Raw genomic sequence first — 21,978 nt, 5'->3', positions numbered from 1 at the left:
GCGTCACCACCGCGGCGAGGCCCGCCTGCCGCTCCCCGGGCCTGGGCCCTGCCCCTCGCGGGCCGGCTCCGGGACGCGAAGCCCGTAGAGGGGGTTTTCCGGCCGCAGGCGCTGGGGCCGCTCCTCCTACGGCGAGGCCCGGGGTTGCGCGTTGCGCTCTTTGCAGGGCCCCCGTGGCTCTCCCGTTACGGCCAGGCTAGGCGGCCCCTCCATCCCCAAGGGCCACACTCGCAGGCTTCCCCGGCTCGCTCGGCCAGGGAACAACCGGGAGCTCGGCGCGAAGTCGCAGAAAGCTCGGGCCTGGGCTCGCGCCGCGAACGCGCATGCTCTGCCTAGGCCCGCCGCAGGCGCCAGTGCACCCTGATAGAGCCATCGCGAGGCCCGCTCAGCGGAGCTCCAGTGGCGCAATCGGTTAGCGCGCGGTACTTATACAGCAGTACATGCAGAGCAATGCCGAGGTTGTGAGTTCGAGCCTCACCTGGAGCACGACCCTTTTGGATGTCTGCAACCCCTTTTGTGTATATCCCTGCCAGAAGGAAGGAGTTAGTCTCTCTTTAGTCTTCTCCCTTCTTGTTTCTAACTGCTCTGCCGCACGTCCCCATTGGCCGCAAGCAGGAAGCAGCTCGCAGTGGACTCTCAATGCCCCTTTTCTGAGCTACTTGTTGCCACCGCGCGACATCCAGCCGCTCGAACCCGGACATCCACCCACTGCGTCCTTCTAGTGCTCTTCTTAGGTGGGTCCTGTAACTGCAGCTAGTCCCGGACCACAGGAGGGCGGATGGAGGTGGCGAGGCGCTCCACTGTGGCGGGGTCCCTAGCTGGCCGTGGGGATCGAATATTCTGGGCACTTCATTCTACAGTGTGAGCCCGAGCTCCAGGTGCGGAGATGAGGCCCGGGGCCCGGCCGCTGCGCCTCGCCCCCGGGCGGGGCCCAAGCACCGCCAAGCACTCCCAGGCGTTGGGGCCCGAGGCCCAGCGCGGGGCGTCCGGGGAGCTGTGGGGTGACCTGGGGCGGCTGTTTTCCGCCCTTGTAACTCGTGATGAGTTCTTCCTCCTCGCTTCTGTCTGCAGAGACCAATAAGACTGCGGGCCCTTCTCCTCAACCCAGGCGCCCAGCCGTCCCTGGGCAGATTCGCAGTTTGGGGAATGTGCTCGGAGAGTTCTCCTCCCCATCATGTGCCCCTTCTAGCGGCAAGTCACAAATCCTGGTTCAGAAGTCCTCCCGGGGGCCGGGAAATCAGGCCAAGTGGTGGGCGGATGCGCCCTACCCCACATCCCCAGGGGGGTGGGCAAAGCGGGCACAAGCTTAGTTAAGGGGTGGAAAGCCTCCTGGACGTGTTCTTTCAAAGGGGAGATTTTCATCTGTTTTCATGGACGGGATCGTTGCTAGATTTTGGGTGGAAATATTACCCTGCGAGTGGTGAAAATCAAGACCTAGAACGTTCAGAGAAATGGATGGAGGGCGGAGCTCTTGTCTATCTCCTCCGCTAGCCCAGGCTTCGGTTGCTGTCACCCACCCAGCCCCCCGATGCAGAACAGGAACCCTATGCCAACTGGAATGTGGGAAGGGCCGCCCACTTCCCCTCGTCCTGGTGCCGGGTTCCTCGCCAATCCCGGGGAGGTCGCCTCTGGCTCACAGACATCCTCAGAGGCATGGGGTGGGTCCCCTGTAGAAATGCAGCCCAGGCTTGGAAACAAATAAAATCTCTATCCATTAAATAATAATAATAATAATAATAATAATAAAATAGGCGCGGTGGCTCACGCCTGTAATCCCGGCTTAGGAGGCCAAGTTCGGCGGATTTTTTTTTTTTTTTTTAATCACCCAGGAGTTTAAGACCAGCCTGGCCATCAGGGCGAAACCCCGTATCAACTAAAAATACAAAAATTAGCCAGGTGTGGTGGCGCATACCTGTAATCCCAGCTACTCGAGAGGCTGAGGTGGGAGGATCTCTTGAATTCGAGCGGCCGAGGTTGTAGTGAGCTGAGATGGCACCACTGCACTCCAGCCTGGGCCAGACCTGTCTAAAAAAACAAAACAAAACAAAACAAAAAAAACTTGCGGCTGGGCGCGGTGGCTCACGCCTGTAATCCCAGCACTTTGAGAGGCCGAGGCGGGCGGATCACGAGGTCAGGAGACCATCCTGGCTAACACGGTGAAACCCCGCCTCTACTAAAAATACAAAAAATTAGCCAGCCGTGGTGGCGTGCGCCTGTAATCCCAGCTACTCGGGAGGCTGAGGCAGGAGAATTGCTTGAACCCGGGAGGGGGAGGTTGCAGTGAGCCGAGATCACGCCAATGCACTCCAGCCTGGGAGACAGAGCGAGACTCCCTCTCAAAAAAAAAAACAAAAAAAAAACAAAAAAAAACTTGCTTACTTTCTATTAAAAAAAAAACACCCAACAGCTTTAATGGGATATAATTCCTATACCATACAACGCACCCATTTTATAGTGTACAGTTCAATGGATTTTAGTATATTCACAGGTAAGTACAATCATCACCACAGTCAATTTTCAAACATTTTCATCACCTCAAGACTAGTTCTCACCCTCCCATCTTCCCATCCTGCTCCCCCACCAGCCCTCAGCAACCACAAATCCACTTTTTGTCTCTGTAGGTTTCCCTAGTCTGGACTTTCCTACGAATGGAATTATACAGCATGTGGTCTTTTGTAATTGGCTTTTTCACTTTACAATGTTTTCAAGATTCATCCATATTGTTCCATATATCACTGCTTCATTTCTTTTTATGACTGTATGATAGTCCATTGTATGGATTCTTTCCATTTTTGAATAATGGAGAAAGGGTTGGCATTTTCAAAAGGAAATTTGCCAAAAACTGCTTTGTAAGAAGTGATTAATTTTAAAATGCACAAACAGAAAAGTGATCAGGCTCAGTAAGTGCAGGTTTCTAATCTTCACAGGTAACTCACTGACCACCAGTAGTCTCTTAGGTACTTCTGAGAGCTCAGCTCAAAGCACGATCCCAAATAGACAACAATAAATGAATGAGAGATCATTCTGCCAACCTCCTATCCACAGAGAAATCCCTTCCACAAAACCCCAGCTCCTATTTGAAAACTGCTAGCATCAGAATTTCAGTTCCTCTCAAGGCAACCTATTCCATTTTCCAACAACTCTTATGATTAGAACATTCTTCAATATTGTTTCTGTCCCTACTGGTTACTGCTGGAATGGCAGTGGCTTTGGGAATTGTTTTTCTGGTAAGATGGTAGGGTTGGAAGGAAGCTAAACTAGTTGTTCTTTCCTTAATTTACAAATCTTCAGCTAAGAAATTATTGATTAGGCCATAAACAACAAACATACTCTGAGCCTATTTGTGGCCCAATGTCTTAAGGTGATGTTGATAGAATTTTTTAAGGTTGTGGTGGGTGATAAAAATCAAGTCAGGCAGGGCATAGTGGCTCACACCGTAATTCCAACACTTTGGGAGGCTGAGGCAGAAGGATTGTTTGAGCCCAGGAATTCCAGACCAGCCTGGGCAACATGGTGAAACCCTGTCTTTACAAAAAATACAAAAATTAACCCAGTGTGGTGAGGCACGCCTGTAGTCTCAGCTACTTGGGAGGCTGAGCGGGGGAGGCTCACCTGAGTCCAAGAGGTCGAGGCGGCAGTGAGCTGAGATTGCACCGGAGTGCAGCCGGAGTGACTCTGTCTCAATACTTAAAAAAAAAAAAAAAGAGAAGTCAGAATATGGGAAAATGCCTTAAAAACCACGAAGTATTATGACATATTTATTAGCATCAGACCACTGGCTTAGGCCTGACTATACTGTGTAGTGGCTTCAAGAAGGAAGTGGGTAAGTATGAAGTGACCAAACTGGGAAGGAAGCTTGAAGTGACAACTGAACAACCCCAAGCCCCAGCAGGAGAGAAACTTGATGTAACCCAGGCTGACCTTGGCTTTGTAGAATGCTTGGATGAAGAACGGCTCATCAGAGCTAGGGGTGACACAGCCTGAAAGGAGTGCAGATTCAGTAGAATTTGGAAGAAGAGTGGAGCCAATCCAGAGACAAATGTTTCTGACAAATGACAAGATGCAATTTTCATACAGATAATTGTAAGTCTATGTTCAGTTCAAAGTTCCATGTGTGAGGATACCTGGCTTGACAGCTGTTTGCATGTAAAAGATCTGGGGATTTCAGATGTGTGCAACCTGGGTTGTGCCAGCAGTGTGACCCAACTGCTAAGAATGTCAACTGATTATTAATGCATTACTATATAATGCATTACATGGTGTGGCATCAGGGATCACAAAACAGCCATCTGTGGAACAAATCTAGCCTGCAGACAGATTTTGTTTGACCTTCCAGCACTAACTTGCAAAATGCTGACTTTAAAAAAAAAAAACATTTGCCTACATATTGGGAGATTTCACAGAAATGCTGAGATTTTTCAGTTTCTAATGAAAAGTCAGGACTGGGTGTGGTGCCTCACGCCTGTAATCCCAGCACTTTGGGAGACCGAGGCGGGTGGATCACCTGAGGTCAGGAGTTCAAGACCAGCCTGGCCAACATGGCGAAATCCCATCTCTACTAAAAATACAAAAGTTAGCCATGCCTGTAGTCCCAGCTACTCGGGGGGCTGAGGCAGGAGAATCTCTTGAACCTGGGAGGTGGAGGTTGCAGTGAGCTGAGATCACACCACTGTATTCCAGCCTGGGAGACAGAGTGAGAACTTGTCTCAAAAAAAAAAAAAAAAAGTCAGAAGCTGGGCCATCTGGGGCCCTTATTCCTACATGGCAAGACTGACTGCCCATCTTGGATGTGTATGTGGCTTTTGGTTTGCCACGGTCCCTGTCACTCTCCATTAATCTCCAACACACAGGTAGGTGCCAGCTGCCTTGATTCACTGGCTTGCTTTGCTGTTTTCTTTATCCCAGACTCATTTCAGTCATTTGTACCCTACAGATATTGAGTGTGTGGCCTCCATATGGGTAAAGGGAGGGAATCCTGTTGAACTCTCAGTAGGTCAGAACACAGCCAGAGGGCTGTGATCTGTAGAAACAAGCTCATTTAAAATTCAACAAAACGAAACCAAAGCCCAATTCTTTATTATGGAAAATTTCAAACATACCCAAAAGTAGAGAGAACAGTATAGTTAACCCCTGTGTTTCCACTTTAAAGAATTGTCAACATTGTTTCATCTATATCCTTCCCACAACATTCACCCCTTACCCCTGGAATATTTTAAAGGAAATCCTAGATATGGTTTAATTTAACCTGTCAAAACTTCAGCATGTATACCCAACAGGTAATCACTTTTTTAAAAAAGTATAACCACAGTATCATTATTACACCCAACAAGAGTTAGAATAATTACTTAGCTTCATCTCATACCTCATCGGCATTCAAATTGCTACGCATATCTCTGAAAAAATATTTTTACAGAAGATTGGTTTGTTTGAATCAATATCCAAACATGGGCTGTACTTGGCATTTGACTGGTGTCTCCTTTAAGATATTTAAAGGATAAATCTCTTTTAATCTATTCCAATTCCCTCTCTTTTCACCCCCTTCTATGACATTTCTTTGTTGATCTTTAGAATTTCCCACAGATTTTGGCTAATTGTGTGCTCAAGGTTTTCTTCAGCCTCATGTTCTTCAATCCCTCATGGCAATTATATCTGGAAGCTTTATAACATTCAGATTAATTTTCCCCCAAAATATATTTTAGATGGTACTGTGTGCTATTGCACCACAAAAGAAAGTACATAATGTCTGGCTGTCCCACACTTAGAAATATTGCTTTTGATTGATGATTTCAGCATGGTCAGCGGAATCCATCCATTATAAAATCCTTCATCAGCCTCTAATCCTTCATCAGCATGGTCGGCTGAATCCATCCATTATAAAGTCCTTCACCACCCTCTAACCTAATGTTTTAGCAGCCATTGATTATCTTGGTCTAAACCTATTATTTTTATTGAGGATTCCCCAGTGGTGCTTTTCTAATTCTATTATTCCTTCTGTATTTATGACTGTGGAAGCACAATTCACAAAAGAAAGACTGGATAATTGCTTGATTCTTTCTCTTTTTCCACCAATCTTTGATTCCCTAATAATTTCTAAAGATAACCAATAAGTTTTAAATTTTAAAGCTTTTTTGAGTTATAGTTTATGTACAATGAATTGCATTAATAATGTTGAGTAGCTTTTCATATGCTTATTAGACATTAATATATCCTCTTTGGTGAAGTATTTTTTTGTTTTATGTTTTTGTTTTTGTTTTTGATACGGGGGCTGTGTCCCCCAGCCTAGAGTGCAGTGGCATGATATCACAGCCTCAAACTCCGGGATTCAAGCAATCCTCCTGCCTCAGCCTCCCCAGTAGCTGGGACCACAGGTGTAAGCCACCACTCCGGGCTTCTGTCTGCTTTTAATTGAGTTGTTTCTCTTTTCATTATTGGGTTGTAGAGATTTTCTGTATAATCTAGATATAGTTCCCTTGTTGGATATATAATATGTATATTTTTTGAGACAGAGTCTTGCTCTGTCACCCAGGCTGGAGTGCAGTGGTGCGATCTCAGCTCACTGCAATCTCTGCCTCCCAGGTTAAACCAATTCTCCTGCCTCAGTCCCCCAAGTAGCTGGGACTACAGGTGCACACCATCATGCCCAGCTAATTTTTATATTTTTAGTAGAGACAAGGTTCACCATGTTGGCCAGACTGGTCTTGAACTCCTGACCTCAGGTGATTCATCCACCTCGGCCGCCCAAATTGCTGGGATTTCAGGTGTGCACCACTGTGTTTGGCCTGTGGATATATAATTTGTAATTTTTTCCAGTTTGTGGCTTGGGTTTTCATTTTCTAATGTCTGTTAAAGAGCAAAATCTTAACATTTTGATGAAGTTCAATTCATTGATTTCTTTACCCATTATTGATTGTACTTTTGGTGCTATATCTAAGTAACCTTTGTCTAACTCAAGGTCACCAAGATTTTAGTCCATGATTTAGTTCTTATATTTAGGTTTACGCTCCATTTTGAGTTGACTTAATTTTTGTGTATGGTGTGAGGTAAGGGTCTCATTTTGAGTGGGGTTGGAGTATGTGGATATCTAAATTATGGCACCATTTGTTGAAAAGCTTGTTCTTTCCTGATCGAATTGCCTTGGCGTCTTATCAAAAACAAGCTTTCCATAAATGTGTTGCTCTATTGCTGTACTTTCATTCTATTCTATTGACCTGTCAGTATGGTGTTATGCCAACACTACACTGTGCTGATTACTGTAGATTTAGAAGTAAGTTTGGAAACCAGGTATTATAAGTTCTCCAATTTTCTTCTTCTCTTTCAAAATGCTTTTGGCCATTGCAGGTCCTTTACATTTTCATATAAATTTTAGGTGCAGTTTACCAATTTCTATGAAAAGTTCTGCTTGGATTTTTATAGAAATTCTGTTAAATGTATCGATCAAGATGTTCAACAATTTGAGGAGAATTATCTTCTTCAAAATATGTCTTCTGCAGATCACCTGGGGTCAGGAGTTCGAGACCAGCCTGGCAACATGGTGAAACCCCATCTCTACTAAAAATACAAAAATTAGCTGAGTGTGGTGGTGGATGCTTATAATCCCAGCTACTTGGGAGGCTGAAGCATGAGAATTGCTTGAACCTGGGAGGCAGCGGAGGTTGCAGTGAGCTGAAATCATGCCACTGCACTCTAGCCTGGGGGATAGAGTGAGACTCTGTCTCCAAAAAAAAAAAAAAAAAAGTCTTCTGATTCCATAAACATAGTATATCTCTCCATTTATTTAGGCCTTCCATTTCTTTAAGCAATGTTTCATAGTTTTTTTTTTTTTGAGACAGGATCTCAAAAAATGTAAATGTATGTGTTCAATGTATTGGTCAATACATTCAACAATTTGAGAATTGCCTTCTTAAAAGTGTGTCTTCTGATTCCATAAACACAGCATACCTCTCAATTTATTTAGGACTTCAATTTCTTTAAGAAATGTTTTGGAGTTTTGGAGTTTTTTTTTTTTTTTTTTTTTTTTTTGAGATAAGGTCTCACTGTGTTGTCCAGGCTGTAGTGCAGTGGTGCAATTATGGCTCACTGCAGCCTCAACCTCCTGGGCTCAAGTGATCCTCCCGTGTCAGCCTTCCAAGCTGGGACTACAGGCACATGCCACCACGCCTGGTTATTTTTTGTAATTTTTGCAGAGGTAGGGTTTTGCCATGTTGCCCAGGCTGTTCTTGAACTCCTGGGCTCAAATGATCCTCCCTCCTTGGCCTCCCAAAGTGCTGGGATTAAAAGTGTGAGCCACTGTGCCTGGCCCTATTTCTTTATTAAATATTTTGTGAATTCACAGTGAAGCTCTGTGGGCCTGCAGTTTTCCTTGTGAGAAGGTTTTATGTTTTTAAAATCCTATAAGTTCAAGTGTTTAAAATGTGTAAAGCTATCGAGGTTATCTATTTATTCTTGAGTATACTTCAGTACTTTGTGTCTTTCAAAAAATCTATTTCATTTGATTTGTTACATTTATTGGCATAAAATTTTCACAATAGTCCCTCCTTATCTTTCTAAATTATCTGTAAAATCTGTAGTGATGTCCCTTCTCTAATTCCTGATATGGGTAATTTGTGTCTTTTCTCTTTCACTCTCTCTTTTTAAAAAAATCAGTTTGGTTAGGGGTTTTTTACTTTCATTTATCTTCTCAAAGAATTAGCTTTTGGCCGGGCGTGGTGGCTCATGCCACTTTGGGAGGCTGAGCGGGGTGGATCACTTGAGGTCAGGAGTTTGAGACCAACCTGGCCAACATGGTGAAACCCCATCTCTACTAAAAATACAAAAAAATTAGCTGAGCATGGTGGTGGGCGCCTGTAATCCCAGCCGCTTGGGAGGTGCACCACTGCACTCCAGTGTGGGTGACAGAGTGAGACTCTCAAAACAAAAACCTCTTTTTACAATTTATTTTTATTTTTTTGAGATTTTAGTTTTACCTCTCCTATGGTGCTGATAAAAACTCTTTTGTTAATGAGTATATTCTTTCCCTTTGAAAGTTTCATTCTGCCTATCCCTCTGTCTAAGACTAAGGTCTTTTCACTCATTTCCTTTTAATCTTCTTTTTTTCTCTACATTTATTTTTATCTTACCTATTTTCTTCTTCTTTTTAACTTGAACTGTAAAACTGAATTACCTTTAATTGCCTGTATTTTCCCTGCTGGTTGAGTGCCTCCCCGGGGGTACAGGCCGGCAGTTGGGGTAGAGGCTAAGCTCTGGGAAAACCTGGTGGGGTAAGGAGCTTTGCTTCCTTATTTTGGTTCTCAGTCTTTCCCCACAAAGTCTTTGGCATGACAACTTCTGACCTTAGTGATCTAGGGGACTAGATGCCTCTCCATTTCTTCTAACAATGGGTCATCCATGGTGACTGTGGTTGAAACTCCAAGGAACATGGATCCTGGAGAAGAGAGGACTGAGGATGGATTTCTGAGCTGCTTTCAAATATTTGTGAAAGAAGAAATAGTCATAGACAGTGTTGCCCTAGAGAAAAGAACATGAGCTTAGAACTAGAGCCTGTGGGTGATGACCACAAGGAGGCAAACTTATTTTTAAAGTGATTAGCACTGTTGAGAAATGGGATGGGTTGACTGACGAAGGAGTGCATTTCCCAGATTTAAAAGTGATTGAGGCTGAGTGACTGAGGCTCATGCCTGTGGTACCAGCACTTTGGGAGGCTGAAGTTGAAGGATCTCTTCAGCCCAGGAGCTCAAGACCAGCCTGGGCAACACAGTGAGACCCCATCTCTAGCAAGAAAAAAGTGATGGAGCAGAAACTGGGATATTGGAGAAAAGAGTCTTGCATTGGCTGGGAGGTTGCTTTGGGTAGTATGGGCATTTAACAATATTAATCCTTCAATCCATGAACGTGGAATATTTTTCCATTTTTTGGTGTCCTCTTCAATTTCTTTCATTAGTTTTTTATAGTTTTCATTACAGAGAGCTTTCACTTCTTTGGTTAATTCCTAGGTATTTAATTTTGTGTGTGGCTATTGTAAATGGGATTACTTTAAAAATTTCTTTTTCACATTGTTCACTGTTGGCATACAGAAATGCTACCGAATTTTGTATGCTGATTTTGTATTCTGCAACTCTACTGAATTTCTTTTATCAGTTCTAATAGTTTTCTTGTGGAGTCTTTAGGTTTTCCTAAATCTAAGATCATATCAGCTGCAAACAAGGATAATTTGACTTTTTCCTTTCCATTTTGGATGCCCTTTATTTCTTTCTCTTGACTGATTGCTCTAGCTAGGACTTCCAGTAATATGTTGAATAACAGTGGTGACAGTGGGCATCCTTGCCGTGTTCCAGATCTTAGAGAAAAGACTTTCAGGATTCCCCCATTCAGTATGATACTAGCCATGTCTATCATACATGGCTTTTATTATGTTGAGATGTGTTCATTCTATCCCCAGTTTTTTGAGGGTTTTTATTATGAAGGGATGTTGAATTTTATCAAAAGTTTTTTTAGCGTCAGTTGAAATAATCATATGGTTTTTATCTTTCCTTCTGTTGATATGATGTATCACATTGATTTTTGTATGTTGAACCATCCTTGCTTCCCAGGGATAAATCCCACTGTCGCAATGAATTATCTTTCTAATGTATTGTTGAATTCGGTCTGCTAGTATTTTGTTGAAGATTTTTGCATCAATATTCATCAGAGATACTGGCCTGTAGTTTTCTCTTTTTGATGTGTCTTTGTCTGGGTTTGGTATCAGGGTAATACTTGCCTCATAGAATGAGTTTGGAAGTATTCCCTCCTCCTCTGTTTTTTGGAATATTTTGGGTAGGATTGGTATTAGTCTTTTAAATGTTTGTTAGAATTCAGCAGTGAAGCCATCAAGTTCTGTGCTTTTATTTTCTGGGAGACTTTTTATTACAGCTTCAATCTTGTTAGTTGTTATTGGTCTGTTCAGGTTTCAGATTTCTTCCTGGTTCAATCTTGGCAGGTTGTATGTATCTAGGAATTTGTCTGTTTCTTCTAGATTTTCCAATTTATTGGCATATAGTTGCTCATAGCAGCCACTAATGACCCTTTGAATTTTTGTGATATCAATTGTAATGTCTCTTTTTAATTTCTGATTTTATTTATTTGGACCTGCTCTCTTTTTTTCTTACTTAGTCTGGCTAAAGGTTTGTCAATTTTGTTTAACTTTTCAAAAAACAAACTTTCTGTTTCATCGATCTTTTGTATTTTTAAAATTTCAATTTAATTTATTTCTGCTCTGATCTTATTTCTTTCTATGTATTAATTTTTGGTTTGTTTACTCTTGCTTTCCTAGTTCTTTAAGATGCATTGTTAGATTGTTTATTTGAATTTTTTCCTCTTTTATGATGTGGGCACTTACAGCTATAAACTTCCCTGCTAGTACTACTTTTGCTGTATCCCATAGGCTTTGATATACTGTGTTTTCATTATCATTTGTTTCAAGAAACTTTTCAATTTTCTTCTTAATTTCTTCATTGACCCACTGGTCATTCAGGAGCATATTGTTTAATTTCCATGTATTTGTATAGTTTCCAAAATTCCTCTTGTTACTAATTTCTAGTTTTAGTCCACTGTGGTCAGAGAAGATGCTTGATGTTATTTCAATTTTTTAAAATGTTTTAAGACTTGTTTTGTGACTTAGCATATAGTCTATCCTTGAGAATGATCCATGTGCTGAGGAAAATAATGTGTATTCCGCGGCTCTTGGATGAAATGTGCTGTAAATATCTATTAGAGCCATTAGGTCTACAGTGCAGATAAAGTTGATGTTTCTTTGTTGAGTTTTTGTTTGGAAGATCTGTTTAATGCTGAAAGTTGTGTGTTGAAGTCTCCAGCTATTATTGTATTGGGGCCTATCTCTCTCTTTAGCTCTAATAATATTTCTTTTATATATCTGGGTGCCGCAGTGTTGGATACATATATATTTAAAATTGTTACATCTTTTTGCTGAATTGACTCCTTTGTCATTATATAATGACCTTCTTTGCCTCTTCTTATAGTTTTTGTCTTGAAATCTATTTTGTCTGATATAACTATAGTGACTCCTGCTCTTTTTTTGTTTCCATTGGCATAAATACCTTTTTCCATCCCTCTATTTTCATTCTACATGTGTCTTTACAGGTGAAGTGTGTTTCTTGTAGGCAACAGATCAATGGGTCTTTTTTTTTTTTTTTTAACCCATTCAGCCAGTCTGTGTCTTTTAACTGGAGAGTTTAGTTTATTTACATTCAATGTTATTCTTGATAAGTAAGGACCTACCTCTGCCATTTTGTTATTTGTTTTCTTGTTGTTTTGTGGTCTTCTCTTTCTTCTTTCTTTCATTCATATACTCCTCTAGTGAAGTGATTTTCTCTGGTGATGTGACTTAGTTTCTTGCTTTTTATTTTTTGTGGTAATTTTTTCTGCCATTTTGTTATTTGTTTTCTGGTTGTTTTGTGATCTTCTCTTTCTTCTTTCTTTCATTCATATCTTCCTCTAGTGAAGTGATTTTCTCTGGTGATATGATTTAGCTTCTTGCTTCTTATTTTTTTGTGGTAATTTCCAAATTTCTTAATAAGAATTTTCTTTAGAAGGAAGAGGCTAAACCAAAAATTATTGTAATCTTTCAATCTGTTAAACTGTACTAGGGATAAAGTCAGGGTGTCCTTCCCTGTGCTTTTGTAGAAAGCCTGGCCTCTCCATCAGCACATCTGCCATATCCACTTGGAGGACTCATAGGCAGCTCAAAGTTAACGTGTTCAAAAACACAACTTTCACTTTTTTCTTCTCCCAAACCTGCTCTTCCCCTAGTCCTTCCCATTCCACAAAATGATCCTTTCATTCATTCACCTGATTCTAACTGAAAAACTTGGGAGACAGCTTTGGTTGTACCCTTCTAACTCCTCCTACATCTAATCCATCAGCAAGCCCTGTGTCTTCCTCCAATCTGTTTCCTGAATCCTTGCCCTTCTCCCCATCTGCAATTTCTGTTATGTCCCACTTAGACGATTGCAGGAGCCTCTTAACTGGCTTCCAACTTCCACTTCTTGTCCCTCTTCAATCCTTTCTCCATACAGAAGCCCAAATTAACCTTTAATGACACAAGTCAGACTCTGCTATTTCCTTGCTTAATGCCATCTATGGTTTTCCACTGCATGCAGAATAAAATGCAAAGGCCTACAGTGGTCCAGAAGGCCCCATGTATCTGTACTGGCTGCTGCCCACCTTGTCAGCCTTAGTTCCCATCGCTCTGTCCCAGCTTGATATGCTCCAGCTGCTCTTGTCTTCCTAGTTCTTGTTTCTGCCTTGGGGCTTCTGCAATAGCCATTCCTTCCCCAGGAACAGCTTCCCCCACATCTTAGGATGGCTAGCTGCTCAACCATCAGGACTCAGTCAAATATCACCTTCTCAGAGATGCCTTTGAACATAGTCTCTCCCCATCAAATTATTCTGTTTGTCTCTTTCTTATTATATTTACTATGATCTAAATTTATTACACTTTTATACAAGTGTTAATTGCTTGTCTTGCATCACTAGGATATGAGTTCCTACTGTGCCAAGCTAGTAGGTACTCAACAAATATTTAATGAATGAATGGCAGAAGGTGGGGAAGCAGCACATGGGCACAAACTCTAAAGCTGAGAAGAGGGCATGTGTCCAGGTGCTTCGGGTGTGCTTTGCAGATTCAGGGCTGAAGCCTGGTGTTTAGAGAGTTCTTTTCGGTCTTTCCAAGGTCTCATCCCTGAGCACGTGCATGCCCTGCCTCAGGTGGCCTCCTGACCAGCTGAAGAGTAATGCTCGTACTACATGCCAATGAGAAACCACAGCCTGAGAGTGTTGGACCCGTGGCTCGCAGACATTGGTGTTTATAAGAATCATCTGGGGAGCTTGTTACAAAGCACGTTCCTGGGCTACGGCCCCAGAGATTCTATCAACTCTACTGATGAAGTCCTGGAGCTAGACTGTGAGGCAACACAAGGACTGGGTGACTTGTCCAGTTTTAGCCCCGAAGGCCTCAACTTCCAGAACATTCCTCAATGCCTGGCAAACCAGGTTGGTTTGTTGCCCTAATGGAAGGTGTTCAGAGAGGCAAGGAGTAGCTGATGAAGTAGTGAAGAATGGTTTCTTGCAGGAGCTGAAGGGGAACGTTTCTCGTTCTAGGCATTTGTTTTTGGCTGTCTTCTTGGCCTTGCCTTTGAGCCAGTCTGGGTTTCTCAGGCTCTAAGCCCAGACAGAAGGGGAAGGAAACCGTTGTTTCTTAGACACCTGCAATGAGCTGTCTGCTGCTCTACATTTTTTATTATCTAATTTATTCCTCAGAAACCTTTCATGACTCCCATTTTAGAGACAAGACACTGAGGCTTGATAATGGTTCTGTAATTGCCCAAGCTCAGACATCTGCAAAACGGAGGAGATGGGAGCAACAAAATCCACCTGACTCAGAAACTTGACCCTTTCTAGGTGTTTTGCTGAGGCTGGGGGCAGGGGGCAGAGATGTAGCTGGGACCTTATCTTGACAGATGTCCCTCAGTCCAGGGGGATGGGGCTCTCTCCTGGGATCTAGGGAAGACCCCAGTGACTAGACAGTGAACTATTTTTTTTTAAAAGAATTAAACTATTTTATTTAACATGTCATAGTCATAAAGCAAGTCCATATATTTAGTTTTCTGATATCCTAATGTATTTCCACAAGCCTTTTAAGTCTACAATTTTATATGGTTTTCCATCAGGGAGGCAAGATATATGTAATTTCTTTTTTTTTTTTTTTTTAAGATGGATTCTTGATCTGTCACCCAGGCTGGAGTGCAGTGGCGCGATCTCGGCTCACTGCAACCTCTTCCTCCTGGATTCAAGCAATTCCCCTGCCTCAGCCTCTCGAGTAGCTAGGATTACAGGCACATGCCACCACGCCTGGCTAATTTTTGTATTTTTAGTAGAGACGGGGTTTCACCATGTTGGTCAGGATGGTCTCAAACTCCTGACCTCGTGATCTGCCTGCCTTGGCCTCCCAAAGTGCTGGGATTACAGGCATGAGCCACTGTGCCCAGCCTATAATTTCTTTCTGTATGTAACTAATTAAAGGTTTTTAAGAGGGTTTAATCTCTAAATCATTAACAGTTTAGTCATAACACCATAGAAACACATTTAAATATTCAGAAAAGAGATTTTTAAGATTATTGCTTAGTCTTATAAAATGGTGATTTTTTTTTTTTCTTTTTTTTGAGACAGAATCTTGCTCTGTCACCCAGGCTGGAGTGCAATGGCGCGATCTTGGCTCACTGCAACCTCTGCCTCCCAGATTCAAACAATTCTCCTGCCTCAGCCTTCCAAGTAGCTGGGATTACAGGCATGTGCCACCATGCCCGGCTAATTTTTTTGTATTTTTAGTAGAGACGAGGTTTCGCCATATTGGCCAGGCTGGTCTCGAACTCCTGACCTTGTGATCCTCCCACCTCGACCTCCCAAAGTGCTGGGATTACAGGTGTGAGCCACTGTGCCCGGCCTAAAATGGTGAATTTTAACCAAATTGATACCTCTGTATTCTTATTTATGTTTCCTATACTCTTACATCATACTGCTTGGCAAGTAATGTAAGTTTTGACGTAATTTAAAAATTCAATTAGTTGTAAGCAAATTCTAATTTGTTAAACAATTTATATATTCCTCTTTACTTACTACACTACCTCAGAATTAATCCTCCTTATAAAAGTAATCATCCCACATAGAAAAAACTGCAGAGCTTCATCTCTTTCTTAAATATTTTCAAATAATGTAAGAACACAAATCCATGTAAAAACTGATTAAAAATGGACACGTCATCTTCCTTTACTAATTATGGGATAATAGAAAGAAGTAAACATCATGTTCTTAATATTTCTCTGCTTAACAGAGAAATATGAAGAAATACTGCAATTATGGTTATGGGATATTTTCTAGCTTCTTCAAGTACAGGACACAACTATGGTTCCTACCAGTAAGGAGAAATGAATAATCAATCTTACATAACACAAAAGAAAGATGAGAGGCACAAAAAGACAAACCGACTTTGGCTTTTAAGAACCAATTGTTAACCCTGAAATGCCAGATTGAATAACACAATAACAAAACAAAAGATGACAGCAGCAAGCCACCACTTCACACAGTATTAAGAATTCTGAAATATGTAATAGCCTTCCTCCCATGTCCCACTCAATTTGTTGTGTTGTCTTTTTGTTTTTCCTGCTTTTTGGCTGCAGGCAGTTCAAGGCTTGCCCACTGCATCGGTTCAGCTTTTCTCATAGTGATCTCAATCTTTGTTGCAGTCGTAGTTACGTAACTTCACTTTATATCAATCATACCCCATAATTTCACATTTTGATCAAATTTCTTCTCTCCTTCAAATCCAATGTGCACATTTAACAACGTGCTATTTACTTCTACTCGACTAAGTTCTGGAAGTGAATTTTTAGCATATACTGAAATGGTAACTTCACCTTCAGTCTGATGCCAGTCATGTCTACATGGAACAACATTTTCCCCAGCATCCTTTTTAGCCCATATGTGTTTCCCTGTTGAACAGCCCTCTTGGGCTAAGAATGCATTAAAATCAGAAGTTTTTCTTCTACAACAGCTCCAGTATTTCATCCCCTCATGGAAAATAGGCACTCCAGAATGATACACACAGACTTCTTCTAGACTCTCTAGACCCCAATACGTCTTTGAACACTCTCCATTCTTACATGAGGTCCCAATCGTAATTTCATCAGTCTTCTTTCTTGCTTCCTTTTTTTTCTTTTCTTTTTTTTTTTTTTTTTTGTAGAGTCTTGCTCTGTCGCCAGGCTGGAGTGCAATGGTGCAATCTTGGCTCACTGCAACCTCTGCCTCCCCGGTTCAAGCAATTCCCCTGCCTCAGCCTCCCAAGTAGCTGGGACTACAGGTGTGCACCACCACACCCGGCTAATATTTTGTATTTTTAATAGGGGGGTTTCACCATGTTGGCCAGGATGGTCTTGATCTTCTGACCTTGTGATCTGCCCACCTCGGCCTCCCAAAGTGCTGGGATTACAGGCATGAGCCACCGCGCTCGGCCTCTTCTTTCTTATCTTCATTCCCTGATGATGGTTTAAGTTTATCAGGTGCTTGTTTTGGGGAGGCAGATACTTTTAATTCCAAATTTGTCATTGGTGCATCTGGGCTTGGCCTTTTGATTGCTTCTACTGGCTTCGGGGCTTGAATGATGTGCTCCTGAAATTTGGGTTTCAATTCAGAGTTCTTCTCAGTAGTCTTTATTTCAGGTTTGACTGGCTCGGGTGGCTTCTCACTATTATGTCTACCTTTTGTACAGCCTACAGTGCTTAAGAAATCAGAAAAATCAGTTGTTCTTCTCTTACATCAAGACCAATCCTTAATGCATCGTGAGACTGGAACACCTGGGTGGCATGTGCAAGCATCATCGGAATTGGTCTCAGGATCGAAGCGCTGACCGCAGCCCCGGTTGTAGCACAGCTAGGCCATTTTCTTTTCCCACCGTCACAGGCAAGGCCCAAACACCAGGAACGGCAAGAGGGTGCATTTGCCACTCCCGTGTCGCTAGCACTGGCCTTGACAGTGAACTATTACAAGGATTTCTGTGGGCTCGCTCTGAGCCGCTGTTTCTGGCCGTGCAGACGGACTTCTACCACACGGCGGCGCTGCGGCTCTGCCATAGAAGGCTCCCCTTGGTCCAGGAGCCAGGCAGGGCCGGCCACAGGACCAGCCTCCGAATGCGAATTCATCCGCACCCTGCGGGGCAACGTGGGGCCTATCTGTAGCTTTCAGCCTTTCCTGGACCCTACTAGGACAAAAAGAGCGGGGAGAGGTGCGAAGGAGGTCTGGAGAGGAGGAGGCTTGGGACAATGCAGAGTCCTGGTAATGAGGGTGACCGCTGACCGCTGTCAGGAGGGACATGGACAGCTGCCGGGGAATCATGGGATTTCCCACTGGCCCAGTCATCTCCCATGCCGGGAAAAGGGATGAGCTTCTCCCCCGTGGCGTGTGCGGGTGGGAAGGGTCTCGGGCAGAGAAGAGGCACTTTTTCTGTCCTCCAGGCTGTTTCCGCCAAGTGAAGGCCTGGGCTGGAAGAGCCAGGAGCAAACAGGAGAGTCGGGTGCTGAGCACCCAGCGGGAGAGGACGCAGCCTGGTCATCACACAGCTGCTGACCACACAACATCCTCTGCGAGTTCCCCCCACATACTCCGCCTGCAGTTGCCATTTGGGAAGATGACTCTTCCCTCTTTCATCGTCTGTTTTGTAGATTAGGACTCACTTACGGGCCTAGGGCAAGACTCAGCTCTTCCAGATTCTTATCAAAAAGTAACATCACACTTGTGCCCAGGGGGTCGAGACCAGCCTGGGCAACAGGACAAACCCCCTTCTCTACAAAAAAACACAAAATCTGTGTGGAAGTTGTGTGAACCCTTGGGAAACAGAGTTGCTGTACACGTGTATCAGGCCCTGAGCCAGCTGCAGGGTGGGCATTACTGCCTGGTGCCCTCTGCCCTCACTCTGCCTCCCTGGATGTTGGGGATGGCTCTGTAAACCTTGTTCATAGCGGTCCCTCGTTTTCTGGGACACCTCATCTGAGCACTGAGGAGGGGACACAACTCTTGGCTGGGAAGCAGGAGACTGAGTGTTGCCTTGAAGCCATCCCCACACATGTGACCTCAGTCAGCATTCTGCCCTTTCGTAGGTGTAAGTTGTCTCGTCCATGAAATGGGATGATGTTCTTGTTCCAGCCGGCGTACTGGATGACTAAATGAGGGAACAGGTGAGAAGCTGCGTTGGAAAAAGGAACCATTCAGCTGCAAGACATCCTGGTGCAGTTCCCCCTGGGGCTAATGGGGTTTGGTTGCCCACCTGGGCTGTGTCTCTTCGTGGCGCCAGCAGGTGGCAGCATTGCCTTTGCATGTGCCGGCTCTACCTCTGGCCTCTCCCAGACATGCAGCGTGTAGGGCAGGGGATCATTCTTCACCCAATTCAATTCAGGGGTCACGGGAAGGAGGGATCTGAAATGCCCTGAATGGGAAGGGCCTGGAAGGAAAATGAAAATCTCATTCCTCCCCTCAAAAAAACACAGATAAGCCAGGAGGGCAGGATCTGGTGCGTGAGCCCAAGAGGGCTAATGTGACCACTTAGGCTGAAGGGGGACCTTATCTCTCTCTGCCACAACTGTGTCCCCCACCACCTGGAGGAGGGAACTGGGGATCCAGAAGGCTTGGGTCCTTGTCTTTGGTTGGAAAAGTCAGCCGGCATTGCAGTGGGGCAGCAGGAACTCCTCTATTTTTGTGTGTGCAACAGGGTTGAAAACTTAATTCACTCTATAATTTATTTGTGCAGAAAAAAGGTAATTTCCTTATTTATGAGTCTATAATGAATCTGGCCTTTCTTCCAATGCCTGCCTGATGATAAGCCAGAAAAACAATGAAATTTTCAACTCGATTTGAACATCCTGGGGCCAGAGAGTTTAGCCGGTCTTGTTAAGTGATCTTATTAATTTCTCTTGGATAAAATGCTTAGTTCTCAGACTGCTTTCCCCAGCTTCTCCCACTGTGGTGCTGTTGGGGTTTTGTGGACAGACAAGGGCAGCTTGTGTGGCATCTGGTAGGAGGCATGAGTTGGGATCCTGGGGTGTGGTGTCCTCTGGACCCAGCAAGGTCCCCTGTCCCTCCTGGCCACTGATCATACTAGAAGCTGAGTTTATGAAACTCATGGTCCAGTCCCTCCTGATCTGACTAGAGTCCCTGTGGCGCCCCTGGCTGGCCAGCCCTCCTGCGCCTGGGCCCCTCCTCCCCACCAAGTCTCCTAGCTGTGCCACCATGGTCCCGGCAGGGCTGCTGGCTCACAGGAATGGAAGTTGGCTTTGAAAGCTGAACTTCAGTGGTGCCTCTCCCTTACCGGGGAGCCCTGGTGCTGGAGGCAGAGGCCGGGTTGGTTTGCAGCTGCCTGGGATGCCACTTCTTCCCAGAGTTCCAATGTGAGTTGGGGACAAGGGCTTCTTTCTCTCGAGGAGGGGTGAGTGGGCCAGTGCTTGGCTCCGCTTGTTTGTTATCCTTCTAATCCCCTTTGTACCATCCCCTGGGCAGGAAGGAGGGGACCAACACTCTTCCTCTTCTTGCCCAGTCATCTATTACATAAAACTCCAGGGCCACACCCAAGGAGAGGGATGAGGGAATCCAGGAAACATGCTCTCAAGAGAAGAGCCTGCTTTAGAAGACTTTTGATCTGCAGCATAATCCTATTTTGCATGTCAAATGCCAAACATTACCACATTTTTTCTTCTGTGCATTCTGTCTATATCAAACATTAATCCTGGTCTCTCTTTAAGCAGAGATGCATGCCTCAGGCCAATGAAGATGAAGATCATGTACCCATCAAGGCAGAAGAGAAAAGCACTGCACTCCAGCCTGGGCAACAGAATTATTATTATTATTTTTTAAGAGACAGGATATCATTCTATTGCTCAGGCTGGAGTACAGTGGTGCGATCATAGCTCACTGTGATCTCGAACGCGTGGACTCAAGTGCTCCTCCTACCTCAGCCTCTGAGTAGCTGGGACTACAGGTGTGCGCCACCACACCTGGCTAATTTTTCTATTTTTTTTTTCAGTAGATGGGGTCTTGCTGTGCTGCCCAGGCTGGTCTTGAACTTGGAGCTCAAGCAATCCCCTTGCCCCAACTTCCCAAAGTATGGGGATTACAGGCGTGAGCCATTGTGCCAGGCCCAAAATTTTTCAAATATCATCCTTTTAAGCTTCAAACATTGGCTAATGCAACCAGAGGAGACATAACACATAAAACATGGGGGGTTTATCCACAAGGAGAATTCACTATCTTGCTGGTGTTAGGTTCTGTCCTTCCAGGGAGGATACGCCATGAGTCAGAAGTAGATGCCACTCGGCAAAAAAAAAAAAAGAAAAAATAATCACACCTCTATGTAAAGATGGCCTGGCCCAGCAGCAACCCCTGCAGAGCTCAAGGACTCTCAAAAGGACGCTCTTAGCCTGGGGCCAAGGCAAGACCAATTCATAGGATGAAAGGAAGGCTGTGATTGGTGGGCTCTTGTCCAGGCTCCTCATTTGTCCTTTCCTGCTGGAGGAAATGTGACATGGGCAATTCAAGCCAATAGGGAACCTGGGGAAGGGGCTGGTGGTGGGTTTCATTCACTGCTTTCCCTCACGTGACTCCCTCAGGAAGGGGGTCTTACTGGGCAGGGCTGAGGCAGATGGCCACACTTACAGGTACTCACTGGCACATGTGGCTGGATGTGGGGGTGGGGTGGGGTGGGGTAAATAACCATACCTACCTCGTGTAGTTGTTGCAAGGATGAAATTACTTAATCCTTTCCTTTTGAGCCGGTCAGGCTCTGTCACTCAGGCTGGAGTGCAGTGGCACGATGTCAGCTCACTGCAACCTCCGCCTCCCTGGTTCAAGCAATTCTCCTGCCTCAGCTTCCCAAGTAGCGAAGATTATAGATGCCTGACACCATGCCCAGCTAATTTTTGTATTTTTAGTAGAGACAGGGTTTCGCCGTGTCGGCCAGGCTGGTCTCGAACTCCTGACCTCAAGTGATCCATCAGAGAGACAGGACTAGCTGGATTTCCTAGGCCGACTAAGACTCCCTAAGCCTAGCTGGGAAGGTGACCGTGTCCACCTTTAAACGCCGGGCTTGCAACTTAGCTCACACCGACCAATCAGGTAGTAAAGAGAACTCACTAAAAAGCTGATTAGGCAAAAACAGGAGGTAAAGAAATAGCCAATCATCTATCACCTGAGAGCACAGCGGGAAGGACAATGATCGGGATGTAAACCCAGGCAAGCGAGCCGTCAACAGCTACCCTCTTTGGGTCCCCTCCCTTTGTATGGGAGCACTGTTTTCACTCTATTAAATCTTGCAACAGCACTCTCTTCTGGTCTGTATTTGTTACGGCTCAAGCTGAGCCTTCGCTCACCTTCCACCACTGCTGTTTGCCG

The 21,978-nt window shown here is 44.3% G+C and overlaps 1 non-coding gene and 1 pseudogene across 1 annotated transcript; one reads left to right on the top strand and one right to left on the bottom strand.

Moving 5' to 3' along the window:
• Nucleotides 1-393: 393 nt before the first annotated feature.
• TRNAI-UAU lies at nt 394-486 on the top strand. Its single transcript is given in 2 exon segments — nt 394-431; nt 451-486. It is a non-coding gene; the product is annotated as a tRNA-Ile (tRNA).
• A 15,536-nt stretch (nt 487-16,022) lies between these two features.
• On the bottom strand, nt 16,023-17,484 carry LOC100598889 (annotated as a pseudogene).
• Nucleotides 17,485-21,978: the final 4,494 nt, after the last annotated feature.

This window comes from Nomascus leucogenys, chromosome 19, assembly GCF_006542625.1.
Source record: "Nomascus leucogenys isolate Asia chromosome 19, Asia_NLE_v1, whole genome shotgun sequence".
Taxonomy (NCBI): domain Eukaryota; kingdom Metazoa; phylum Chordata; class Mammalia; order Primates; family Hylobatidae; genus Nomascus; species Nomascus leucogenys.
The sequence above is the reverse complement of the archived record's forward strand: the minus strand, read 5'-3'. Positions and strand labels throughout refer to the sequence as shown.